Raw genomic sequence first — 24,915 nt, forward strand, 5'->3', positions numbered from 1 at the left:
TCTGGAATTCAGGTTTCTGATTCTTAATCATTTAGCCATGATACCCACCAGGCAAAGAGATTATCATGAAGGGCCAAGGAAAGGAGTTGCTGAGATCTCGAGGAAAATACATCTAGTTCTACCTTGCTACTCTCATCAAACTCCTATGCAACAAATGTGAAAATCATTTAACCAAGGTGTGACCAGAGACACCCATTCCCACTTGACGTTAGGTGCCTGAGAGACTATCAGAGTTCTTCAGCCTCGTCGTTGATAAGAGCATTTTATCCAAATATATTGACTCTATGCCCGTAGCTCCCTCCCTGCCACACTAACTTCCATTTATCATAATAGCTAAGCATCTAATCTACGCCAGGTATTGTTCTACGAGCTGGGATTACAGCAGGTAACACAAAGGACAAGACCCCTGCTTTCTTGAAGTTTAACGTCTGCCAAAGGTGACGAAAAGTGCAGAAGATGACTTCTGATGATAAAGGCTACAAATGATGAGATGCAGTGGTGAGGTGGAGGGAGGAAGCTAAATTTAAAAGCCATTCCTGGGGAGGTAACATTTTAATTCCTACCCAGATGACAAGCAGGAGCCAGCCTTCAAAGCTCCAGGATCTATTGTACTTGGTGGGCTGAAAAGGACATTCGTGATCATCTAGTCTCAACTCTTTATTGATAAATGAGTAAATAGAGGCTCAATGAGATTACAAAACAAGATCCCCCAGCTGACGGCAAGGCTGCCCCACTGTTCCACAGAGCCCTTGGAAAGACACATTTGAAATGTAAGCACAGGGGCCTCCCTCATGGTGCAGTGGTTAAGAATCCGCCTGCCAATGCAGGGAACACGGGTTCGATCCCTGGTCCGGGAAGATCCCACATGCCGTGGAGCAACTAAGTCCGTGTGCCACAACTACTGAGCCTGCGCTCTAGAGCCCACGAGCCACAACTACTGAGCCCGTGTGCCACAACTACTGAAGCCTGCGCACCTAGAGCCCGCGCTCTGCAACAAAAACCACCGCGCACCGCAATGAAGAGTAGCCCCCAGTCGCTGCAACTAGAGAAAGCCCGTGCACAGCAACAAAGACCCAACGCTGTCAAAAATAAATAAATTAAATAAATAAATTTTAAAAAAAGAAATGTAAGCACACTTGTGGTTATGCATGAACACATATTTATAATTTTATTTTCAATACAGCCTTGGGGAAAAGATGAGAGCCTTTGATAGACAATAAAATTGAGGCTCTGGTTGGTGAAGCGACTTGTCTAATGGCCCGTCACAAACAACTGAATCAAAACCCAAGTTATTTGTATTCCAGTCCCATGTTCTTCCCCCAGGATGAGAAACGGCTGTCTAGTCAGTTGTCTATGAACATAGGACATCATTACTAGCCACTTCATGGTTTATGATACAAAGAACAAACAAAAGAGTCAAAGATAAAAACAATTTACTTTGTCATAACACACAAACTCAAAGTCCCTGAGTTATTTGCTGCAGGAAAGAACATGTGATTCCAGGTGACTAGACAACCGTGGCCTGAGACAAAGAGCCCCTGTGACTTTTGGAAAGGGGACTGAGAGCTCGTGGGTGCAGCATTGCAGGGACTATAATTAAAGAGGAACGTGTTCCTGCAGAGCCAGCCCAGATCAGGAGTCTCCTTAGCTGGGAAGCCCTGAGATGACAGTCACATTTAAGTCCCTTGACCACTTCTGCTTAGGAAATAAGCTACTAGTGGTTCCCAAACCTACCTGCCCACAAGAATCATCTGGGGAGGGAGTGGGGGAGATGTTGGGAAAAAAAAAAAAAAAAAAAGATTTTTCAGGACCTCACAAGACCCAAAGAACTAGACACTCCAAAGGGCAGAGCCTGGGGATCTATGTTTTAAAATTCAGCCAGCCTAGAAATCCACTGGTTTCTCCACAATTCTCAGCGCTATAATGTGATAAAAAAGAGGAGAGACGCATGTTTTTATTATCCAGTGAGAAAGTTGTTAGGTTGTATCCTTTAAGGGCTGCTTCCAGAAGAAAATCTTTACTACCCAAAGCCCTTGTACAGTGGGAAGGTCCTGTGAGACAGAATCTCCCCGCGACCTGTGAAGCCTGTTGTCTCACTCCCTTTGGCTGCACATCAAACCCCCATGCAACCCTGGGAAAGCTTTTTCTCAGGATCAGTTTACCAATTCCTTTGTGAAGCAGACCCCAGCCTGCCAGGGTCGGGGCGTCTCAAGCAGAGAGAACCTCAGAGCGTGGAGAATGCCTCCACCTCAACCCCACCACCACCTGGCTCCTTCCCCACCAGCCTCTCTTCTGCCCTGGACAGCCAGCTACTGTGTAGAAAAGGAAAAGGAAAAAGAAGGGGGTTCGGGCCCCGGTGGTCAGTGCCCTCAGTCACGGGGAAGCCGACTCATTTCTTACCTGGGTCCTGGAAGAAGAGGAGCCACTGGGTTCACCAGGGAATTCTCTCTCTGCTAGTGAGCTCTAGTCTTGGAACTCGCTGGACTTTGAACAAAGGTTGATTTAAAAGCTGATGTATTTAACAGGGACGTGTGGTCTGAGTTCAAGTGACCTCTGTCCTGCTTCCTGCCAACTGGCTGGGCCCTGAGCTGGGCAAACCTGGAAAACTCTCAGCAAACCCGACCCGACGCTCCGGCCCACCTGCCTAGTGATGCGGGCGCCCTGCTGGCCCGCCCGCCGCTCCCTCCCTCCCGGAGAAAAGGAGGGGAGAGGGGGAGGCCAGCTAGGGAGGAGGGGCCTTCCTCGGCTCTCTCCCCTTGGCAGATGCCTCAGTCACACCCAAGCAATACCCGAAGCCTCGGGAGCCTCCACCATCCCCCATGGCGAGGGCAGGGCTGAGGACCATCACCTGACCATCCTCGAGCCCTGAGGTCTTCCTGGGGAGCAGTACCTGTGTCACCCCCACCCAATAGGAGGCCAGCAGGCCAAGGAGTCCCAGTCAATGGAGCAAAGCCCCTTGCGCGCCCATCCTTCCTCCTCCTCCGCCTGCCTGCGAGTTCTTACTTGCATGCTCCCTAGAAGTTGAGCCAGTAAAGCCCCTGCTCTTATTTCCCAGCTCCCTTCCTCTTCTCAGACACTCTCTCCTCTTTCTTTCTCTCTCTCTCACCTGAGGGTGCTCTGTCTCTATTCTCCAACAGTTGCCTTCCCCATCCACGCCCAGAACCTCTCAGGCAAGCCCAGCTGGGCCGGTGGAGGCACTTGCAGCAACTCCTGGGCCAGTGCCTGGGCAGCGGGCTGGCAGCTGTGCTCGGTCCCAGCCACGAGCAGCTGACCCCTGTCAGCAGCACCCACACAGGCAAACCTAGGGCTGGGCTTCTCACTGACCTGGATCCTCAGCCCACACTGGAAATCAGGGCAAGAGATTGCTCCAAGCAGTGAAGCAAAGCGAGCGACAGGCTGAGCACAGGGTGGCCTTGCCCTCCTCCACCCATGCTCCAAGGGCCTCTTGTCTTGCTGGGTCTTGGCTGCCCTCGGGTGAAGGCACGGCCAGAGCCAGGGGGTAAATGGTGGTCAATGACAAACATCTGTGCAGCTAACTCATACCAGGTCACCTCTACCTTCACACTATACTCCCTGGGCCTCCTGTATATCTTCCAAAGTGGAGGGTAGAAGGGGAAAAATGTAGATTTAAGATCTGAACACCTGGGGGCTTCCCTGGTGGCACAGTGGTTAAGAATCTGCCTGCCAATGCAGGGGACAGGGGTTTGAACCCTGATCCGGGAAGATCCCACATGCCACGGAGCAACTAAGCCCGTGCACCACAACTACTGAGCCTGCGCTCTAGAGCCCGCAAGTCACAACTACTGAGCCCACGTGCCACAACTACTGAAGCCCGCATGCCTAGAGCCCATGCTCCACAACAAGAGAAGTCACCTCAATGAGAAGCCCGTGCACCACAACGAAGGGTAGCCCCTGCTCGCCACAACTAGAAAAAGCCCGCACACAGCAACAAAGACCCAATGCAGCCAAAAATAAATAAATAGATAAATAAATAAATTTTTAAAAATGATGTGAACACCTGGGTTCAAATTTTGACTCCATCACTTCCCAAGTGTTTGATATACAGGAATTCTTTTTTTTTTTTTAATTGGAGTATAGTTGCTTTACACTGCTGTGTCAGTTTCTGCTGAAGAATTCATTTTTAACTCTGTCTCACCTTCATCATCTGTAAATAGTTGTTATAATATTGTTTTTAGAAACTATTTTATATTGAATCAAAATATCTCTCACTTCTGTCCCTGAGTCCTGATGGCTCCCTCTGAGCTACACTAAGCCTACTCTTTATTCTACATAGCAGCTCTTCCACTATTTGAAGGCTGATGTATCCCCCATAAGCCTTCTTTTCTCTGGGTAGCAGTGGATGCCCCTCATTCCTTCAGGTGGTTTGCCTATGTCATGACTTCAAGACTTCTTGCCCTGGGTCCCAGCCAACTTGTCAATGTCCCTTTTAAAGTCAAAGGCCTAAAGGGAAAACTTGAAGGTGAGGGAATTGTCCTATACCTTGAGTGTGGGGTGCCTATGCAATTGTCTACGATTACCAAATTTCACCAAACTATACACCTAAAATGCATTTAAATAATGCCTTAATTTTTTAATTAAGGAGCCGAAATCAGTAGAATTTATTCTTGAAACTTCTACAATGAAAAAAGTTGGATGATCAAAAGAAAAGGCAGGACTTCCCTGGTGGTCCAGTGTTTAAGACTCTGTGCTTGCAATGCAGGGGGCACAGGTTCAATCCCTGGTCGGGGAACTAAGATCCCACATGCCACGGGGTCAAAAAAATAAAAAGGCAGCCTTCACAGTGGAGCTTACACTCAGTCCCCAATCAAGAGACTTCTCAGACTCACCCTTTACCCCAGTCCAGATGGGATAAATAACCACAAGCCTTCAAACTGGGAATAGAAGAGGCCTTGAAATATAGAGACAGTGCTGGTTCAAAATTAAATAGAAATAAGCAATTGTTTGTTTTTTTTAATGACAAAACTCTTTCCCACTGTTATGTGGAACTGAATGAGATTTACCAGATCAGTGGCTCTGATCTGGTTAATGCAGAAGGGAAAATAACATTGTCTATTGTGTGTCTGGTAAGCCTTTATATCTATTATTCTGTTAACACTCAGCATGATCTTATGAGACAATATCCCCATTTTACAGATAAGAAGGCTTAAATTCATCTGGTTAATTATCCTGTCTGAGATCTCCTGGCTCAGAAGGCTTAAAGAGCCTGTCTGTCTCCTTAGGTAGTACTGTTTTGCCTCTACAATAAGGCCTCCCACTATCCAGGGAAGGAATGTGCTCTACTTCCCTAGAGGTACTCAAGCAGAGGCTGATGTTGACCTGTGTCGTGTTACAGAAAGATGTCTTGCATTGTTAGGAGACTGGAGTAGGCGATTTCTTGGATTGCTTCCAACTCTAAGATTCTGTGAACCTAAATGCTGTGGGTCCTGCCCATGACGGTATAGTTTAGTCCTGCCCTGGTGTGTGTGTAGAGGACATGCAGATAAGAGTTACGAGCATGGGATTTGGCATCAGATGCTGATGCCATTAATGGTAGATTTAAGATCTTAAATCTGCCATTAATAGCTTTATATTTTTTATTGTGAGCTCAAGTTTGTCTGGGCTTTATCTCTGGAAACCTTGGCAGCCTGGGTGGAGGGTTTTCTGTTGTTTTTGTCAAGCAGCACCTCTCCATACCCCTAGAATGATGAGGAAAGGCACCAAAAACCTGGGGTCAATTTATGTTAGTTACTTGCCTTAGTGTTTCCAGATCATGAAAATAATTAATGTCAGTTACAGTGCTAGCACCTCCTAAAGGCAGATCTGTGGTTAGGAATTTGCAAGAGAGGATTCTTTTTTCTCTCCAGAGTCCAGGCCAAGACAGATGGTTTCCTTGTTATTCCTGATCCGCTTTACCCTGTCCTGTTTTTTCCATAAACATATCTCCTTTTATCATATTTATATAATATGTTTATTAATTATTTTCTGTCTCTTCCCCACCAGAATATAAATTCCCCAGGGGTAGAGATTTGTACATGTTTTGTCACTGTATCCCAAGTGCCTGGAATATAAGCCTAGCTTATAGCAAGCTTTCCAAAAATGAATTGAATGAGTGAGTGAATAAATGAATCTCCTTTTGTCAACAGGACTGCTTTTTATCCCACCCTTTCACTGAGAGTGTAGCCTTCTGAGGGTCTGGTGTCCATGCAGGGTCTCAGTTTCTAGGTCTTTTCTCTTGTCCCAAAGTGACCCTGCACAACAGACTGCTTGGTTACTGGTTTTCAGCTTTCTCTTCACTTCTGGAACTTAGAGATTTCTTTCCTTTTGTCCACGTTCAACTACCTATTTGAAAACAAAGTTTGGTATATTTTACCCAGTATTTCTATGAACTTTGTAGAGAAAGGGTTTTCAGATTATCTAGTCTGCCACGTTTCCAGAAATGATTCTATCACTTAGCAGTTACTTTGCCTCTCAAAACTCCCGCTTTAGACAATACTACAAAGCTACAGTAATCAAAACAGCATGGCATTGACACAAAAACAAACATATGGATCAATGGAACAGACTAGACAGCCCAGAAATAACCCACACACCTATGGTCAGTTAATCTTCAACAAAGGAGGCAAGAATATACAGTGGAGAAAAGACAGTCTCTTCAGCAAATGGTGTTGGGAAAGCAGGACAGCCACATGCAATTCAATGAAGTTAGAACACAGTCTCACACCATACACAAAAATAAACTCAAAATGGCTTAAAGACTTAAATATAAGACATGACACCATAAAATTCCTAGAAGAGAACATAGGCAAAATATTCTCAGACATAAATCATAGCAAGGTATTCTTAGGTCAGCCTCCCAAAGCAAAAGAAATAAAAGCAAAAATAAACAAATGGGACCTAATCAAACTTATAAGCTTTTGCACAGCAAAGGAAACCATAAACAAAATGAAAAGACAACCTACAGACTGAGAGAAAATATTTACAAATGATGCAACTGACAAGGGCTCAATTTCCAAAATATACAAACAGCTTATACAGCTCAATATCAAAAAAAACCAAACAACCCAATCAAAATACGGGCAGACGACTTAAATAGACATTTTCCAAAGAAGACATACAGATAGCCAAAAAGCACATGAAAAGATGCTCAACATCGCTAATTATTAGAGAAATGCAAATCAAAACTACAATGAGGTGTCACCTCATACCAGTCAGAATGGCCATCATCAAAAAGTCTGCAAATAATAAATGCTGAAGAGGGTGTGGGGAAAAGGGAACTCTCTACACTGTTGGTGGGAATGTAAATTGGTACAGCCACTATGGAGAACAGTAGGAGGTTCCTCAAAAAACTAAATATAGAACTACCCTATGATACAGCAATTCCACTGCTAGACATACATTTGAAGAGAATGAAAACATTAATCTGAAGGATACATGCACCCCAATGTTCATAGCAGCATTATTAACATAGCCAAGATATGGAAGCAACCTAAGTATCCATCAACAGATGCAGGAAAAAAGAAGATGTAGTATAGATAATGGAATATTATTCAGCCATAAAAAAGAATGAAATTCTGACATTTGCAACAATATGGATGGACCTAGAGGGCATTATGCTTCATGAAATAATCAGAGAAAGACAAATTCTGTATGTTATCACTTATATGTGGAATCTAAAAAATAAAACAAATAAATGAATATAACAAAACAGAAACAGACTCACAGATATAGAGAACAAACTAGTGGTTACTAGTGGGGAGAAGAAAGGGGAGAGGGGAAAGATAGGGGTATGGAATTAAGAGTTACAAACTACTATGTATAAAATAAATAAGTGACAAGAATATATTGTACAGGGACTTCCCTGGTGGTGCAGTGGTTAAGAATCCACCTGCCAATGCAGGGGACACGGGTTCGAGCCCTGATCCGGGAAGATCCCACATGCCACAGAGCAACTAAGCCCATGCGTCACAACTACTGAGCCTGTGCTCTAGAGCCCGCGAGCCACAACTACTGAGCCCTCACGCCACAACTACTGAAGCCCGTGCACCTAGAGCCCGTGCTCCGCAACAAGAGAAGCCACTGCAATGAGAAGCCCACGCACCGCAACGAAGAGTAGCCCCCACTCACCACAACTACAGAAAGCCGGCACTCAGCAACGAAGACCCAACACAGCCAAAAATAAATAAAAGTAAATTTATAAAAAAAAAAAAGAATATATTATACAGCACAGGGCAAGATAGCCATTATTTTGTAATAACTTTATCTTTTTTTCTTTTTTCTTTTGGCGGCATGGTGCAGCATGTGGGATCTTAGTTCCCTGACCAGGGATCTAACTGGTGCCCCCTGTAGTGGAAGCGCAGAGTCTTAACCACTGGGCCACCAGGGAAGCCCCACATAATAACTTTAAATGGCATATAATCTATAAACATATTGAATCACTATGTTGTATACCAGAAACTAATATAATATTGTAAATCAACTGTAGTTCAATTAAAAAAAAAAATTCCAAGGCCGATGCCCTTTCTACTACACCAGTCTGCCTGGTTTAGTACAAGATCCTAGCCTCCACCCTTCACATTTGAGATATTCCCTGATATGCTCAAATTTTTCTCCAACTTCAGATCTGATTATCCTTGTCTTTTTAGTAGCTCATTAACTTACTCAGAGCCTGACATTTTAAGCTCCAGTGGTTTTCTGTCCCTGACCTGAGTCAATGTTTATGACAATCTCCCCTTTTACTCCCTATGTTACTCTGGCCTTACCCAACACCTGAAGAAGCAGTCTGTGTAGTCTGCATACCTTTGGAGGGATTTATTAGGCCAGGGTCCAGATGCAGAACTGAGATAAATGTTTTACAGCAGTGAGAGGCAATGGGCAGGAGGAAGGGCAAAGCCGTGGTCCTCGGCCGGTTCACACATTGTGGCCCCACATGATTGCTGATCTAAATTTTCTAGTTTTTTTCAGCAACCAGGTAGCAGGTCAGGGCAGGCATGAGGACCCCTGGAGAGCTGTGACTTATTAATACTTGCAAGCTGGCTGCAAAGGATACTTTAGTAGTCATTCCCTCCCTCTTCCTTTTCCCAGCTGAGGGGTCAGAATACACAGTATTTTTCCACTGGGGGGAAAAAAACCTGACATGCAGAGAGAGAACAGGCCATGTCCTGGGTTCCGGAATGTATCAAAGCTTGGGCACTTCGGAGTATGGATTAGGGTCTCTACTTGCCTCTTTCTGAAAGACACAGAAATGGAAGATCAATGGTCCTTGGGAAGTTCGGACCCTGTCTGAAAGAGCCAGTTTCTCAGGGGTCTCAAAGGGACAAGCTTAGGGATAGGAAAACAGCAAGGAAAGTGCCAGGGATCTCAAGGCCACAGCCTCAGCCTGACTCCAGCCCTCACAGAGAGACTGGGGACCATCCCATCCATGGGTGAAAGGTCAGTGAGAGAGAATCAAGACAAGGAACAGCCTAGTGGGCCCAAGTCTGTGGCATGATTTAAAAGACACCCCTGCCTCAAAGTATTGCCTCCTTCAGGGTGGTCCCAGGACTTCCTGACACTCTAGTTTGGAGAACAAACGAATTCATGTGCACCCTGTTTTGCCAGATTGCTTAGAATTCTAACATGCCAGAAAAAACAAAAAAAAACACAATACTCATTATCCACTGAAGACAGTACATCTTCTTCTCAAAAGCTCAAGTCAGATTAAGGATGAGCCCATCTGATCTGCCTCAAGGTGGAGTACAGCCTCTGTGCCCCCAGCCAGCTATGGGAGTGCTGAAATTCTACCCTCAGCAGTGGATCCTTTGCTAAACACCATCTTTTCCTTTCCCCTACATCAGACTGGAACTATTCCAGAGGACAAAATGTGAAGTCCCTGATTCAAAGACTTGGGCATCGGGAAGGCCTGGGATTCCTAGCAGCTGTGGGAAGGCTGAAGAAGTGCAGATGTCACAAAATGTGTGAGGCTACTTTCCTCAGCTCCCTTGGCCAAAGACAAAGCTTGGCAGGAGGCTTAGCGAGGAGCTCAGCACTGGGACTCACAAGCCTGCAGCTAGTGGGGCAGCTCTCAAGGGGCGATAATCTGAGGAGGGCGGGGATCTGCAGCTCTAGAGCCACGTGCCACATGACGTTGGCGTCCAACAGGCAGGGAGCTGCCGAGAGGAACCATCTTCCTATTTGCTCACACAGCACAGTGTGGCTTTGTGGTGGCGGTGAGGGGACATCCCAGCCCAGAAGACAGACAGAGCTGCAACTGCAGCCATTTCTGTCATCAAGCTGTTGTGTCCTGGAGAAGCTCAGGTTAGCCCCACACAGATCCGCGTGTGGAGCAGGTGGCAGTGTTTGGGCTGCCGAGCCAGCAGTTCTGCAGGACGGAGGCCTGGCTGCAAAGGAGCTGCTGTCCTCTGTGACCAGGAAGAGACAAAACAGACTCTCCCACATACCAGTGAGTTGGGCAGACAGATTTTCTCTGCCTTCTATTTAAAAGACAGAACTTGAGGTCAATATTCCCAGTGAGCCATTCACTACAGGCTGGAAGTTAGAATTGAAACTGAGAGGTGTTGTTCTCAGGGCCTGCCCTGTCGCCGTGATACCCACACCCCTGAAGTTGCCACCACGTCCCCACAATAACACAGCCCTGACTCCTTCCTCATATGATATTACCAAGGACTCTGGGCAAGAGGCCAGTGGAGACAGCGGCGGGATTGAAATGCCTACACGGCTTTGCTCTAAGTGCCCTCTGGCCCTGAGGTTTGGTTTCCTTCCAGAAAACTATTGGCTGTGCCAGAGGGGTCAGTTCGCCCTTTCCCAGGGGAGACTCTGGGTCTCCCACCAGGCCCGTGGAGCCAGGAAAGGCTGAGGGCAAGGCAGAGAAGGGGAGTAGATCCCTTTTCTCTGTCAGCCTCTGACATGCGTCCTTACATGGCCTGTCACCCAGATTGCCGACTGTCACGCCCGTCACAAAGCAAGTGTAAGCCCCGGATCAGACCAAGGTTCAGAGGTGCTCTCCCCACCCAACATCCCACACACTCACACACAGTAAGAGCCATGTGTAGATGCAGCCAGGTGAGCTTCAAGGGGAAATGTGCCAGAATAACAAAAAATTTCCTCTACATGCAGATGTGGTCTCAGGCATCTTCATTGCCTAAAAGTCTGACGTGGTGGAGTGAAATGTGGAAGTTAGTCACCAAAGCTAAAGTGATCTTTGGCTGCAGTGGATATACTAAGCTCTGACTATGCTGAGGCCGGTGGCAGGTCTGAGGCCCACACACACTTGACAAGGGAACTTTACAAACTAGACTCTGGAGGAGAGTAACAAGGATGAAGGAAATATTGACACTGTGCCATAAGGAATAGTTGAAGGAACAGGATATTTAGCCCAGAAGGGAGAAATGTTAGCTAGAATGATTAGCTTTCTTCACAGATTTGATGAGACCCCATGTAGAAAAGGAAAACCAGGTGATGCTAATAGCCAACATTTATTGAGTACTTACTATGTGCCAAGCACCAGGCTAATTATTTTACACACATTTTGTCATTTAATCTAAACATCAGTGCTATTATTATTCCCACTCTACAGATGAGGAAAATTCGGAGAGGTTGAGAGTCTTGCCCAAGGTCACATACCTAGTGGCAGAGTCAGCAGATGAGCCAGGCCTGCGACTTAACCACCATCCAGGGACATGTTCTGTGTGGAGCCCTCAGCAGAGCGAGACGCAGTGGTTGGAAGTGAAAGGGAGGCAGATCTGAAGGCAACATGAGAAAGAATTTTTAAACAACTGGAGGCAACGAAGAACAGTGGGCAGGTGCTTTGGGTGGTCATGAGCTACACACCACTAGAGAGATGAAAGCAGGGCGGGCAAGAGGTGTTACATAAGACAGTTTGCAAGGAGAATTACAGAGGCAGCAACAGCACCTGGGAACTCTCTAGGAGTACAAATTCCTGGACCCCACCGCAGCCCTACTGAATCAGAAACTCTGTGACTGGGCCCAGACACCTGTACTTTAACAAGCCGTCCAGGTAATTCTGATACACGCTCAAGTTTGAGAACCACTGGCATAGAAGTTTCTGCGCCCGGCGAGGGACTGGACTGGCTGACGGTGTTAGTCTCTTCTGTCTGTAAGACCTCACAGTTCTATAGAAGCGAGATACAAATATGATTTAACAACTAACCAGATTTTCTTTTAACGTTGAGCGCTTTCTAGTAATATCTTGGAAACAATATACCAGCTGCTAAATTGTGTGATTGGACTCAGGTAACTTAAGACATCCCAAGGCTGATAAAATAAATATTTGGAAGGCTGTGGGCAAGGGGCTGCCCCTCCAGCCCCCCCACCACCCTGACCAGGAAGCAGCCTACATTCTGGCCACCTGTCGCTCCACGGGTTTCCAAACAAGCCCCGTACGTACGTCCCCACTCCTTGTTCGTTCCTATTGTTCCTCTATCTGAAAAACACTTACCTTTTGAAATCCTCCCTTCTCTGAAAGCTCAATTCAAATGTCACTGTCCGTGAAAGGTGCCGACAGTACCTGGTGCACGGGGCAGCCTTCCTTCCCTCTCTCCTTCCTGGGTTTCCTCTCACTTCTGGGCACCTCGCAGCACCTCGAGTGGTCAGCCTCGTCTCCCGGGGCTGGAGCCTCTCAGCAGAGCGGCGTTGTCCTGGCGCTCAGTCACGTCAGCCCCCCGCGCCTACCGTACGATGCTGCTCAGTGAGGAGGGGTCAGAGGCAGCATTTTAGGAAAATGATGCATGCAACTGTTTACAGGATGAACCGACGCTGCCTGACTGGTGAGAAGGGAGCCCTCTGTGATTCAGTTTCAAGGCCTGAGGTCTTTGCAGAACTTTGAGGTTTTTGCAATAACCACTGTGAATGCATGTGTGCGCCGCCGGGATAAAGGTACCCCACCTTCACGCAGCTACAGCCCTGTTATCTTCAACTCCTCTTCATGTTCGTAACAATCTTCGTTGCATGATCCCTGGATGATGTGAAATACTGAATGCCCTCTCAGCCAACCTTCCAAGTATCCCACAGAGACAAGCATGGACAAAGCTCCTTTTTAGAGAACAGAGAGCTCATAAATTAGACCACTAGTGTAAGGACAGCAAAGAAGGCTACTGGGTCACCAGATACCAGGCCCAGTTTAACAGCTTAGGTCTGCAGGGCCAGGTGTCCTGTGGGCTGTGGTGGACTGGCCCTGTGACCAGGATGCTGGTGAGAGACAGGGAAATGGGATGAAAGACCCCCCTCCCCAACAAGGGTTTCTATACCCCAGGCTCCTGGAATTGACTCATTCTATTGTGAAACCTGAATACTTTGGTGGAGTAACTAGGTGTTCCTGATGTCTGTCTCACCTGACAACACTTAGGATGATGGCTTCAATGGGGCCACATGAAAGGACCTCAAACCCCAGAGGTCCTGTTACAATTTTGGAGCAGCGGGGCACAGAGCACTACAAAACAGGAATTCCCTGTCCGCACAAGGGTGAAAGAGACTCTAGATTAGTCAAGAAAAATTTCCCCCAACCCCACTTGGCCTCCTGGGTAGCATAGCACTGGTTGGCAATCATGACAGGTGTTTGCTGCAGAACCAGGAGATTTCCTGTTGTGCTGGGTCCCCTCTGGCACAGAGCCTGGCCCACTCTTGCAGAGGTTAGAACCCAAAGCTTCTCATTCTCAGACCAATGCTCTTTCCACCAAAGTGCGCAACCCTAGAATTTAGGAATAATCGTTGCAATCTCCCCAGCCATCAACAACCAAGGAGGAACAGAACAGAATAGAAATGGGTGAGGGGGTCACAAGTGAAGAAATAAGGTCAGTCATCCATCCCTTCACCCGTACATACAGGACCATTTTGGCCACCCTCACCCCTCATCTCCCCTGCTCCCCCAGCCTCCCTGCATCGCTCCTAGCCCATCTTCCCCTTCATCTTGCAGCAGCTCTGTTCTCTGTCCTACTTCTAAGCAAAGTCTTCTCTCAAGAAAAGACGAGGCACCTTTCTTTATACTTGAGGGCACATTCTGTCCTTATATCTTCTAGTTATTCTATTATCAGTCTTATCCTTATTATGAACTATCAAGTGAAAAAGCTTTCTCCCCCAAGGTGAAGAAAACAATTTCAAAGAGTGGTTTTTCTCAGCCCTTTCTATAAGTCTATTTCTAACATGCAACAAAAAAAAAAAAAAAAAAAAAGAGGAAAAGGAGAAAGTGGCAGAGGGGGACGTGGAGGAGAGAGAGGAGAAAAAATTTCACAGTGAGGGTGGAGGAGGAGGAGAACAGCAGGAAGACCCCTGACTGCTAAAAAAGAACCCATTCTCTGGCTTTCAAAGACCAAAACTACCAGTAATGAAGGCACCAGCAATGACAGAAGTGGGAGATGGAGTTTTAACAAAAATGAAGAACAAGTCAAGGGCTGAGAGCTCATTCAAAGTGCTTTCACCAGAGCCCCCAGCCTGAGAGCAGGAAAGAAGAATTTCTGTCCCGAGGTAAAGAGCCCCACTGGGGACCTGGGGTCTGGGAGCAGGGATATGGGACAGTTGACAGGACTGCTCAGGCAAGGACAAGCTTCCAGTGAGGTCCCTGAAAAACCCCGTTTCTTGAAATGTTCTTTGCCCTCAGGAGCCTGGGAAGAGAAGTGTTCCTCATGCCTACGGGGCTGGCATGCTCGCTCTTCTCCAGGGGGCTTGCAGGGATACAGCCTGTTCTGACAATATCCTCAAATGGGAAAGAACCAGACTGTGTGTTCATGGGAGGGAAATCCAGGTGAACTCCTTGAAGTAACTGTACCTGACAAAGCCTAAATTCCTTGTGCTGTTTAGAATCCTCCAGGCTACTTTCTTCTGTTCGGTCTTCATGGGAGATGAATGACAAATGGTTGTTCTTATCAATAAAAAGGAGATAGTTACCAGAGGAAAATTACCAAGGTTTGAATCAACTCTCCTCTGGATCCCTCAAAGCCTGGCCTGGGAAAAGCCACTGGGCTCCATGGAGCTTGGTGCTCACCGTGTGTGAGGCACCTTGAGGGAAGCTCACATCCCAGATGTATGCTCTGGAGGTGATGCAAGAAAGGGAGACTTTGGGCCACTGGCGTGTTTTTGGCAGAGTAAACCTGGGAATTCCAGGGTGAAGATAATGGTTTGGAGATAGTTTTCCCCAAGTTCCAGAGTTATACGCTTTAGTGGGAAGACCCTTCACCTAGGAATCAGGAGACCTGGTTGCCTCAGTTTCCCTACATATAAATGAGGACCCCGTCCTGCAGGAGCTCTTAGCTGAGGGTCCATGGGATCGTGAATCGGGGGGAAACATCACATCTTTATTTTCACCAGTCTCTAGTTGAAAGCATTTGCTTCAACTATGAATGTAGGCAACAAACCACATTAGAACTTGCCATCAATAGAAATTACTTTCAAATCTCCTTACGGTTGTTACAGATTTCTCAAAATGTCCTATATGCTCATCACTACTATGAAATTACAATAGTTCATTAGGTTGATGCCACATCTAAAGAAGCATGTATACTACTCTATCACACATTCTTCTAACGTTTGGACAACCGTTTTGAAATAATTTGTTTCTTTTGTTACCTTATGTATTTTATTTTATGAATTTTTTAATGTTACTCTGAGAAGAGGCTCCACAGGCTTCACGAGACAACAGAAGTGTCCACAGCACATTTATGTTAAGATTGAGAAGCCCGGCTCTAGTGTGTTGAGAGGGGTCAGGACCGGAGGCCTGAGAAAGCAGACAAGTGCTCCAAGGGCCTCCTGACCCTAACTTTGGCTTACATACAAATCTGGCTCTACTCTAAGGAATTTGGTGTTACGGTGATTACTGAGATCCCGTCTCTGGGCCTGAGGCATCTTTTTCACTTCTGTGGGAGATCTGCAAACAGAGGTATTTGTGGAGCGGATTGCTACTGTTCCAGCTCCTCTGACAGGCGAGGTCTGGGCTTTGGTACAGGAGAGAACGGAGCCTCTTCTTTACAATCTTGTCCCCACCAGAAACCCTTGGGCACAGCTTCATGTGTCATTTAATCGTCACAACATTCCCATGACGCCGCTTTAAACACAAGAGGAATGTGTGGCTGAGCAATTTTACGAACGTGCCCCAAACCACACGAAGCTTGGATCTGAACCCAGGTGCCTCCCGCTTTAAAAGGTCGGGGAAAGGAGGGCGTGTCCTGTCGGCTGCGGCTGCGGCTGCGGCTGCGAGCTCTCCATACTGAGAGTCCACAGGCCCCAGGCAGCCAACGGAGTTCAGGAATCCCGGGGAAAAGGCTGAAAGGTGAGGGTGCCAGCCTGGTGCCAACCTAGTCTGCACCCTCATCCTTGCCAGCTCCGGGGCTGGCCACATTTTATGAGGGAGAGGAGACTGCCTCCGGCGCATGGTGGACCCAGAAAGTCCCCAGACTTCCCTCCCCACCACCTCTTCCTGCTAGTGAGGGCCAGCTGCCGCCCTAGTACAGGCTGTGACCCCAGGACCCACCAGACCCGATCTTGCACCCCCCAGACCTCCGCTACTAGTTTAGGTTTTCCCTGGCGGGCCAGCCCCCCCTCTCCCCCCACCCCGCCGCGCCCCGGCAGTTCAGGGGGCCGAAGGTTGATCTCAGGAAGGCTTCAACTGGAAGGCAGCGCCCTCTAGCGGTCAGAGTGCAGAAGCAGCAGGGCCCAGTCTGCACCACACCAGGTTGCTCCCCGTCCGGAGCACAAAGGTCACCTATTCCAGGAGCATCCTTGTCCCATGGACCCCACCTACCCACAGCCCTCCACAGCGGCCCACGACAGACTTACACGCTCTGCTTCAGCTCGGCCCTAGGCACCGCAAAGCCCGGCCACTCTTGCATCAGCGCCTGCGAGACGGCCAGCCTGTCTGCCGCTCTTTTCTTGGAAGCAGTCCCTACCCTGCCCCCTCCCATCCCGCTGCACCAGTCCCTAAGGAACCACGCCGGGAAAAGGCATATGACCTTCTCAATATCTCACAGCTAGCTAGTGCAGAGCCAGGACAGGAAGCCAAATCTCCCCAGCACACCCACCGTTGTGCCTGTAAGGCACCAGCTCCCCAAAGTCAGCAAACATCTGTCAAGGCCTAACTCCACTGCCATCTTGCAGCCTTTCCAGATCCCTCATTTAGAATTTCTCCTTCCCTATTCCTTGATATACTTTATGACCTTGTTATCGTTATCAGCTTGTGTTGCAGCTGTTCCTGAATGGCTGGATGGGTGTGAGAAAAGAGGCAAAGGAAATTCCAAGAGAAAGACCCCATAACTTGGGGGTTAGAATCCTTGCTCCCGCACTTAGAAGCTGTGATTTTAAGCTGGTCACAATGCCTAAGTCTCCATATGCTTAGTTCAAATGACAGATTTTTAAATAACCATAATAGCTCAGTGTTTTATAAGAACTAAACACAATCATGTGTGTGGATGTGCTTGAGACACTGTAAATTGTCTCAAATATGAGGAACCATAAAAATAATCATAGCTAACATTTACTGAGCCCTGACTCTATGCCAGGCACTATACTAAGTAGTTTACATAGGTTGCTTCATGTAACCTACACAACAACCCTGGGAAGAGAATATTATCATCACCATTTTATAGATCAATAAGCAGATTTTCAAAGAGGTTAAAAAACTTGCCGAACATTATACAGCTAATAATTGTCAAAGCCAGATTACAAACCTGTCTTTCTGATTTTAGAGGCTGCATTTAACCACTAAAATAGTCTGTCTCTGCTGTTTTAGTTATCTCTCCGTGCCCTGTGTCTCCTGACACGTCATAGTTGCCCAGTGTTTGTCAAAGACATTCATTTATTAAGGGCTGAGCATAGTGCCTGTCCCAGGAGCCTAAGAAATTTGCTTGTCACCAAGTAAGTTTTGGGACCAGGACTTGGACACAAGCTGTCTGGCTCCAGAGTCTATGCTTTTAACCACACCCCTTGGCTGAAGGAATAATTGCAATCCTCTTTCTCTTTCTTTTCAAATCAGATAATGCTTGTAGTGAGACACAAAAGCATATCACTAAACTTTCCATGTTTTGTATCAGGAGTCAGCAGGACATTCTGTTAGAGACATGGTGAAGCACGAAGGTGTAACAACATAGGAGAGGGAACAAGAGGTCAAGGCTAAGGCAGCAGCACTGGGGGCCAGATCACTGAGCTGCTGTTGCTGCTGGGATTTTTTATTAGGATTGTGACAAATTTATAGGTAAATATAAAGAAAATTAACAATTATCTCCATTTAGATTTTCTTTCATGTTCCTTAATAGTACTTTATAGTTTTTATCCTATAGGTCCTAATAGAAGTCTTGTTAAAGACAGAGAAAGAAAAGCATCATATGATATCACTTATATGTGAGATCTAAAAAAAATAATGATACAAATGAAATTACTTACAAAACAGAAATAGACCCACAGACATAGAAAACAAACTTATGGTTACCAAAGGGGACCATATGCTAATTGCATTATGGCAGAGAATGTGATCTTTTTGACAAAGATTCTTTGATATTTGCTTTATTGGCTAGTACATAATCAATTTTGTAATAAATAAATCTAAGGAAAGTAGAAGGAAAGAATCAAGTTAAATGTGGAAATCAACAATAGAAAATGATAGAACTATTAAGTAAGTTGAGCAGTTTATTCAGGAAAAACAAGCAATAAAATAGATAATTAACTAATGTAATCAAGGAAAAAAGGGAAAGAAAACACAAATACACAAAATAAAAAAATAAAAAGAAAGAACTATGAATGCAGAGGAAATTTAAAGAACCATAAAAACCCTTTTTCTCAATTCTATGAATATAAATCATAGACAAAGCAGATAATTTTCTAAAAAAAATTTCAATGCACAAAAACTGTTTCCAGTAAAGAAAAAATACTAAATAGAATAATTACTAAACAAGAAATAGACAAAAATTATTATGGCCTAACTTTCCCCCTAAATATTTGCCCAGTTAGTATCACTGGAGAATTCTACTAAACCTTTAAAAAACAGATTATTCCAATGCTATTGAAATTGTTCCTGAGCTTAAAAAAGAAGTTTCCAAATTCTTTTTGTGAAGTGAGCATAACATTTATTCCAAAACCCAATAAAAGTAACACCAAAAAATTTAAAAAATCAATCTTATTGAAGAATATTGAAGCAAAAGTCTTAAATAAAATACTATGAAACAAGATTGCTTTGGCTATTCAGGGTCTTTTGTGTTTCCATACAAATGATCCCAAATAGCCAAAGCAATCTTGGGAAAGAAAAACGGAGCTGGAGGAATCAGACTCCCTGACTTCAGATTATACTACAAAGCTACAGTCATCAAAACAGTATGGCACTGGCACAAAACCAGAAATATAGATCAATGGAACAGGATAGAAAGTCCAGAGATAAACCCACGCACTTATGGTCAACTAATCTATGACAAAGGAGGCAAGGATAGACAGTGGAGAAAAGACAGTCTCTTCAATAAGTAGTGCTGGGAAAACTGGACAGCTACATGTAAAAGAATGAAATCAGAACACTAACACCATACAAAAAAATAAACTTAAAATGGATTAAAGAACTAAACATAACGCTGGAAACTATAAAACTCTTATTAGAGAGAAACACAGGCAGAACACTCTCTGACATAAATTGCAGCAATATCTTTTTTGATCCACCTCCTAGAGCAATGAAAATAAAAATAAAAATAAACAAATATGACCTAATAAAACTTAAAAGCTTTTGCATAGCAAAGGAAATCATAAACAAAATGAAAATACAACCCACAAAATGGGAGAAAATATTTGCAAATGAAGCAACCAACAAGGGATTACTCTCCAAAGTATACAAACAAAACAGCTCATGCAGCTCAACATCAAAAAAACAAACAACCCAATCAAAAAATGGGCAGAGGGATTTCCCTGGTGGCGCAGTGGTTGAGAATCCGTCTGCCAATGCAGGGGACACGGGTTCAAACCCTGGTCCGGGAAGATCCCACATGCCATGGAGCAACTAAGCCCGTGTGCCACAACTACTGAGCCTGCGCTCTAGAGCCCACGAGCCACAACTACTGAGCCCGCGTGCCACAACTACTGAAGCCCGCGTGCCTAGAGCCCATGCTCCGCAACAAGAGAAGCCACTGCAGTGAGAAGCCCGTGCACCGCAACGAAGAGTAGCCCCCACTCACCGCAACTAGAGAAAGCCCACGTGCAGCAACAAAGACCCAACACAGCCAAAGATAAATAAATAAATTAATTTTTTAAAAAGTACATATGCTTTTAAAATAAAAATGGGCAGAAGATCTAAATAGACATTTCTCCAAAGAAGACATACAGATGGCCAAAAAACACATGAAAAGATGTTCAACCTCACTAATTATTAGAGAAATGCAAATCAAAACTACAATGTGGTATCACCTCACACCATCAACAGAATGGCCATCAACAAAAAATCTACAAACAATAAATGCTGGAGAGGGTGGGGAGAAAAGGGAACCCTCCTACACTGTTGGTGGGAATGTAAATTGGTACAACCATTATGGAGAACAGTATGGAGGTTCCTTAAAAAACTAAATATAGAACTACCATATGATTCAATAATCCCACTCCAAGGCATATATCCCGAGAAAACCATAATTCAAAAAGATACATGCATCCCAATGTTCACTGCAGTATTATTTACAATAGCCGAGACATGGAAGCAACCTAAATGTCCATCGACACAGGAGTGGATAAAGAAGATGTGCTACATATATACAATGGAATATTACTCAGCCATTAAAGAAGAACGAAATAATGCCATATGCAGCAACATGGATGGACCTACAGATTGTCATACTGAGTGAAGTGAGTCAGACAGAGAAAGACAAACATCATATGATATCCCTTATATGTGGAATCTAAAAAAAAATGGTACAAATGAACTTATCTACAAAACAGAAATAGTCATAGATGTAGAAAACAAACTTGTGGTTACCAGGGGCAAAAAAGGTGGGGAGGGATAAATTGGGAGATTGGGATTGACATATACACACACTACTATATAAAATAGGTAACTAATAAGGACCTATTGTATAGCATGGGGAACTCTACTCAGTACTCTGTAATGACCTATATAGGAAAATAATCTAAAAAAGAGTGGATATATGTATATGTATAACTGATTCACTTTGCTGTACAGCATAAAGTAACACAACATTGTAAATCAACTATACTCCAATAAATTTTTTTTAAATATTATGAAACAGAAGCCAGCAGCATATTAAAAGACTAATATACCAAGACCAAATGTTATTTTTGTTTTTGTTTTGTTTTTTAGGATTGCAAGGATGCATCAATTTTAGGAAATCTATTTACATTGACCACCATACTAATATGTGAATAAAGAAAAATCATAGGGTCATTTTTGTTGATGTTTAAAAGCCAATTTAAAAGCATTCAGTATTTATTCTAGATATCTTAAAAACTCAATAAAATAGAAATAAATATATATTCCCTAACATAATAAAATATATCTCATCCCCAAAACTAGCACAACGCTTAATAAGGAAACAACTGAAGAATCCCCCATTAAACTAAGAAAAAAGACAGGACTCATTATCACCACTATTATTTAATATTTTCTGGAGATATTAACCAATACAATTAGACAAGAGAAAGAAATTAGAGATATAAAAATAGAAAAGGAAGTAATTATCATTATTTACAAATAATATGATTGCATGACTAGAAAATCCAAGAGAGGGCTTCCCTGGTGGCGCAGTGGTTGAGAATCTGCCTGCCAATGCAGGGGACACGGGTTCGAGCCCTAGTCTGGGAAGATCCCACATGCCGTGGAGCAACTAGGCCCATGAGCCACAGTTACTGAGCCTGCGCGTCTGGAGCCTGTGCTCCGCAACAAGAGAGGCCGCAATAATGAGAGGCCCGCGCACTGCGATGAAGAGTGGCCCCCACTTGCCGCAACTAGAGAAAGCCCTTGCACAGAAACAAAGACCCAACACAGCCATAAATAAATAAATAAATAAATAAAAATTAAAAAAAAAAAGAAAATCCAAGAGAAACAACTGAAAAATTATTAAAAACAATTACAGAATTGAGTAAGAGAAGATAACTGGGTATGAAATTAATATTTAATCATCAGTTATCTTTCAGGTGTGAGAAACAATGAAGAGTTAAAAGATATAATGAATGATATAAATTAAAATGATATAAAGATACAAACAAACAAAAAAGATGCAATGGGAAAGAGATAATATTTTCAGCAGTGACATAAAATATTAAATACTCAGAAATAAGCTTAAGAAATGGACAAGACCTTTATGAAAAAACTTCTAAACATGGCCAAGCTACACACGTATCAAAACACAAGACTTTAAAAATGGTAAGGAATATCATGTTCTTGGATCAAAAAAATCAATGTCACAAAAATTTCAATTCTAAGTTAAAATATAAATAGAACATAACCCAATTTTAAAAATACCAGTAGGTCTTCTTGTTGGTAGATGGTGGGAAGGGAGAGACCAGATAAGCAGATTATAAAAATTAGATAGAAAATTAAGTTAGTAGAAAAATTCTGAAAAAGTAAAGAGGGGGACTAAATATTAAAATATTCTAAATCTATAAAAATGATTAGACATTTAAAAATATTAACAAATATATAAATTACTATTTTCTAGGAATTAAAATATAAATCTAAAATTTGTCAGGCACATATATAAACAGAATGAATGTACAGAAATAGGCATGCATACACACAGATGTATTGAATATATGACAAAGCATTTCAAGTCAACAGTGAAAAGAAGTTTCACTCAACTAAAGGTACTGGAATGACTGGTAGACAACTTGAAAAATTAAGTTGGTTCTGTACCTCACACCTTCCACCAAAATAAATTTCATGAAGACCAAAAAATTTAACGTAAAAAATGAAAAAATACGAATACTGGAAGAAACCATGGGAGAATTTTTTCAGTCTTGGGGTGGAGATGGTCTGTATATATGTCACATAATTATATGAAAACAAAAAGATTCCTGCAAAACAAAAACTACCATAGGGAAAGATGAATGGCAAACTAGAAAAATATTTCTACCTCCTATCACAAAGGACTAATTTTTTGAGTATATAAAGAGCACCTACAAATCAATCTGAAAACACCACCAAAGACATCAACCCAATAGGAAACGGGCAACTTTATGGAAAGGGAAAAACAAATGTCTCTTGAACATGTAAAAATGTGCTTAACCTCGGTCATGATAAGATAACTATAAATTAAAACTACATTAAGGCCATTTTTCACTTCTCAAATTAGCATCATATTGTTGGCATGGGTATGAGGAAGCATTTCATATGTTGCTGGTGGAAAGGTATGCTGGTGCAACCTCTATGGAGGAAAATATGGCAATATTTCTCAAAATTGCAAATGCATATACCCTTTGACCAGCAATGCCATTTCTAGAGATTCATCATTTGCAAAATGATGTATGTACAGGGTAGGGTTTGGAAAAGAAAAAATTGGAAATAATCAAAATGCTCACTGATGGAAATCTATGTCAATAAATTCACATAATTATAAATACTGTGCAGCAATTTTTAAAGAGGGAAAGCGCTTTATGTACTGATATGGAATGGTCTCCATGACATACTGGTAAGTGAAAAAGCAAAATGTAGGACATCATTCGTTGTTGCTATTATTGTTGTTTTTTAAAAAAAGGAAAAATAAGGAATTGCTTATATATGCACAGAATATCTGTAGAAGGGTCCACAACAACAAAGCAACATTGGTCAATAATAGATCACTGGGGAGTGGGAGTAGGAAGAAAACTTTTAACTGTATACCCCTCTCTACTCTTTGAATTTTAAACCCTGTGGATGTAAATACCTATCCAAAAATCCTATCCCATTGTAGTTTGGTTACAAACTACAAAAGTGCTTAAATATATTTTTAACATCTACACAGAGAGAGGATTTTTTCAAATAAAAATATTTATTTTATATACATAGCTCTGCAATTTGCCTTTTTCTGACATGATGGTATATTATGGACATCTGCCTTTAGGCCCATGTTTATAGAACTCATTCTTTTTAATATATAATATTCTATTGTGTAAATTAATCAAAATTTATTCAACCATTTCCCTTTTGATGAAAATTCAGGTATTTTCTTGGTTTTGGTTTTTGTTCAGTATGGGTTTTTTGACGTGAAAATAATTTTTCTTAGCTAAAATTAGAAGATATAAATATAAAGGTAAAATAATAAAAATATTGGAAGAAAATTATAACCTCAGCCTGAGGGTAACTTACTTAAACAATAAAGGAAATACAAATGACTTAGGAAAGAGAAGTGTATTGTATTTAACTACATACAAATGTAAATTTTCCTTATGGAAAAAAATAAAGTCAAGAGACAACGAAGTGAAAGAAACTGTTTTAAAAAAAAAAGAAAGAAAGAAAAAATGGCAACAGGTTAATATCTCTAATATAGAGAAAGTTCCTAGAAGTTGAGTTTTTTTAAAACATGCAAAGAATATGAACAGACAATTCATAGAAGAGGAAATACTAATGACCAATAAATGTATGACGAGATCCTCACCCTCACTATTCATAGTTTCGAAGGCAAAACAACAGTGAGGTCTAATTTTTCATCCATCAGATTGGCAAAAATGTAAAAGATAATAACCAGTATTGGCAAGTTCATGAAGAAATGTACATTAAATATTCTTGCTGAACATCTGAATCTCAACCATCTTTTTGGAGAGCAATCCAATAACATAGTAGAAAAAAATTTTAATGTTCATATTCTTTGACCCAGCAACCCAACTTAATTTAGGGGAAAAGAATCTGAAAATATAGCCTTTGGTGTCTCTCTATGCCTCTTCTCTCTTTCTCTCTTTTCCCCTATCTTCTCTCCAGTACACCTCATTTAATTAACTGTGTTACTTCCCAGTCAGCTGGACTGTCAT

At 43.2% G+C, this 24,915-nt stretch overlaps 1 protein-coding gene across 3 annotated transcripts in view; it reads right to left on the reverse strand.

Moving 5' to 3' along the window:
* PDZK1 (PDZ domain containing 1) overlaps nucleotides 1-16,799 on the reverse strand; it is a 47,267-nt gene extending 30,468 nt beyond the window's left edge. The window contains exon 1 of one of the 3 annotated variants that reach the window (XM_068540641.1): nucleotides 16,780-16,799. The gene's annotated coding sequence lies outside the window, so the exon portion shown is untranslated. Of the gene's footprint in view, nucleotides 1-2,400; nucleotides 2,498-11,619; nucleotides 11,717-16,779 lie in introns of those variants that run through there. The other 2 variants (XM_068540640.1, XM_068540639.1) reach the window with 2 other exon arrangements.
* Nucleotides 16,800-24,915: the final 8,116 nt, after the last annotated feature.

The sequence above is a fragment of the Eschrichtius robustus genome, chromosome 3 (genome assembly GCF_028021215.1).
Source record: "Eschrichtius robustus isolate mEscRob2 chromosome 3, mEscRob2.pri, whole genome shotgun sequence".
Lineage (NCBI taxonomy): Eukaryota > Metazoa > Chordata > Mammalia > Artiodactyla > Eschrichtiidae > Eschrichtius > Eschrichtius robustus.